Consider the following 3392-nt stretch of genomic DNA (forward strand, 5'->3'; position numbering starts at 1 on the left):
GGCATCCATCCCGAGCTGCCTGCCGAGGAAATTGAAGAAGAGGATGGATTTGAGGAGGTGGACCGGGTGGAAGTGGGCCGGGGAGAGGTGGGGGAGGTGGTGGAGGTGGTAGAGGGGCAGTTCGGGGTAGGCGTTGTTGCCGCCCCTCCGGACCCGCCCGCCCACCACCCTGGGCCTGTTGAGTAAGGAGGATGAAGGCGAGGATGACTTTGACGAGGTGAGCGAGAGGGACGTGGCAGCTATGGAGTAAGGCCACTGAAGAATGTATGTAAGAAAAAAAAGAAAAAAAACATACAAAATACAAAATGATAAAAAGAAAAAAAAAACTCTAAATCAAATACAAAAGATTAGGATTAAGATATATGAAAAAAAACGAAACCAAATACAAAATACGCACAAAAAAAAAAAATCCAATACAAAATGCGAAGGTTAAGGTTAGTGATAACATTTCTTTGCGTCAAAAAGGAGCGATAGTTTTACCTGACGAGGAGTAAATTTGTAAAATCGCCACAGTTTTAAAGAAAGTTTCGTTCACGCATTGCGCAGCCTGGAAATGACTCCCGGTAAACTTGGTTAAGCTTTAAGTTCCATCAAAACAAAACAAGAGAGTCATCGGCCAGTGAGTATAAGTCCTGAACGACTTGAGAACAGAAAAGAACGGAGACAGTAATTTCTCTCACATACCAACTCAAATTGTCCTTGCGAAATGGAACGGTCTATTAGATTAGAACATCCAAAACAAATGCCGGGTGTGTGTGTGTGTGTGTGTGTGTGTGTGTGTGTGTGTGTGTGTGTGTGTAAAGTGGTGTGATATATTTCCCTGTGAGCCTGTATGATATATTTATGTGTGTGTGTGTGTGTGTGTGTGTGTGTGTGTGTGTGTGTGTGTGTGTGTGTGTCGTGTGATATATTTTTCTGTGAACCCGTGTGATATATTTCTGTGTGTGTGTGTGTGTGTGTGTGTGTGTGTGTGTGTGTGTGTGTATGTAATGTCGTGTGATATATTTGTGTGTGTGTGTGTGTGTGTGTGTGTGTGTGTGTGTGTGTGTGTGTGTCAATGTATGTGATGCTGTGTGATATACTTTCACAGTGATGTCATGTGATATGTTTCCAGGTAATGTTGTGTGATATGTTTTCATTTTATGTCGTGTGTTATGTTTCCATGTAATGTCGTGTGATAAGTTTCCAGGTTATGTTGTGTTATATGTTTCCAGGTAATGTTGTGTGATATGTTTCCAGGTAATGTTGTGTGATATGTTTCCAGGTAATGCTGTGTGATATGTTTCCAGGTAATGCTGTGTGATATGTTTCCAGGTAATGTTGTGTGATATGTTTCCAGGTAATGTCGTGTGATATGTTTCCAGGTAATGTTGTGTGATATGTTTCCAGGTAATGTTGTGTGATATGTTTCCAGGTAATGTTGTGTGATATGTTTCCAGGTAAAGTCGTGTGATTTGTTTACAGGTAATGTTTTGTGATTTGCTTCCAGGTAATGTTGTGTGATATGTTTCCAGGTAATGCTGCGTGATCTGTTTCAGGTAATGTTGTGTGATATGTTTCCATGTTATGTTGTGTGATATGTTTCCAGGTAATGTTGTGTGATATGTTTCCAGGTAATGTTGTGTGATATGTTTCCAGGTAATGCTGTGTGATATGTTTCCAGGTAATGTTGTGTGATTTGTTTCCAGGTAATGTTGTGTGATATGTTTCCAGGTAATGTTGTGTGATATGTTTCCAGGTAATGTTGTGTGATATGTTTCCAGGTAATGTTGTGTGATATGTTTCCAGGTAATGCTGTGTGATATGTTTCCAGGTAATGTTGTGTGATATGTTTCCAGGTAATGCTGTGTGATATGTTTCCAGGTAATGTAGTGTGTTTCCAAGTAATGCTGTGATATGTTTCCAGGTAATGTCGTGTGATATGTTTCCAGGTAATGTCGTGTGATATGTTTCCAGGTAATGTCGTGTGATATGTTTCCAGGTAATGTAGTGTGATATGTTTCCAGGTAATGTCGTGTGATATGTTTCCAGGTAATGTTGTGTGATATGTTTCCAGGTAATGTTGTGTGATATGTTTCCAGGTAATGTCGTGTGATATGTTTCCAGGTAATGTTGTGTGATATGTTTCCAGGTAATGTTAAGTGATATGTTTCCTGGTAATATTTTGTGATATGTTTCCAGGTAATGTTGTGTGATATGTTTCCAGGTAATGCTGTGTGATATATTTCCAGGTAATGTTGTGTGATATCTTTCCAGGTAATGTTGTGTGATATGTTTCCTTTCCAGGTAATGTCGTGTGATATGTTTCCTTTCCAGGCAATGTCGTGTGATATGTTTCCAGGTAATGTTGTGTGATATGTTTCCAGGTAATGTCGTGTGATATGTTTCCAGGTAATGTTGTGTGATATGTTTCCAGGTAATGTCGTGTGATATGTTTCCAGGTAATGTTGTGTGATATGTTTCCAGGTAATGTTGTGTGATATGTTTCCAGGTAATGTCGTGTGATATGTTTCCAAGTAATGCTGTGATATGTTTCCAGGTAATGTTGTGTGATATGTTTCCAGGTAATGTTGTGTGATATGTTTCCAGGTAATGTCGTGTGATATAATTCCAGGTAATGTTGTGTGAAATGTTTCCAGGTAATGTCATGTGATATAATTCCAGGTAATGTTGTGTGATATGTTTCCAGGTAATGTTGTGTGATATGTTTCCAGGTAATGTTGTGTGATATGTTTCCAGGTAATGTTGTGTGATATGTTTTCAGGTATTGTTGTGTGATATATTTCAAGGTAATGTTGTGTGATATGTTTCCAGGTAATGTTGTGTGATATGTTTCCAGGTAATGTCATGTGATATGTTTCCTTTCCAGGTAATGTTGTGTGATATGTTTCCAGGTAATATTGTGTGATATGTTTCCTTTCCAGGTAATGTTGTGTGATATGTTTCCTTTCCAGGTAATGTTGTGTGATATGTTTCCAGGTAATGTTGTGTGATATGTTTCCTTTCAAGGTAATGTTGTGTGACATGTTTCCAGGTAATGTTGTGTGATATGTTTCCAGGTAATATTGTGTGATATGTTTCCTTTCCAGGTAATGTTGTGTGATATGTTTCCAGGTAATGTTGTGTGATATGTTTCCAGGTAATGTTGTGTGATATGTTTCCAGGTAATGTTGTGTGATATGTTATCAGGTAATGTTGTGTGATATGTTTCCAGGTAATGTTGTGTGATATGTTTCCAGGTAATGTTGTGTGATATGTTTCCAGGTAATATTGTGTGATATGTTTCCTTTCCAGGTAATGTCGTGTGATATGTTTCCAGGTAATGTCGTGTGATATGTTTCCAGGTAATGTCGTGTGATATGTTTCCAGGTAATGTTGTGTGATATGTTTCC

The 3392-nt window shown here is 38.6% G+C and overlaps 1 long non-coding RNA gene across 2 annotated transcripts; it reads left to right on the forward strand.

The window, feature by feature from the left end:
• Positions 1-917: 917 nt before the first annotated feature.
• On the forward strand, positions 918-3051 carry LOC126994017 (uncharacterized). Of its 2 annotated transcripts, none has more exons than XR_007748738.1 (3): positions 918-1339; positions 1814-1906; positions 2082-3051. It is a non-coding gene; the product is annotated as an uncharacterized LOC126994017 (long non-coding RNA). The 2 variants fall into 2 exon arrangements; XR_007748737.1 differs by having other exon boundaries at positions 918-1214; positions 1614-1906.
• The last annotated feature ends 341 nt before the right edge of the window (positions 3052-3392 follow it).

This window comes from Eriocheir sinensis, unplaced genomic scaffold (assembly GCF_024679095.1).
Source record: "Eriocheir sinensis breed Jianghai 21 unplaced genomic scaffold, ASM2467909v1 Scaffold705, whole genome shotgun sequence".
NCBI lineage: Eukaryota > Metazoa > Arthropoda > Malacostraca > Decapoda > Varunidae > Eriocheir > Eriocheir sinensis.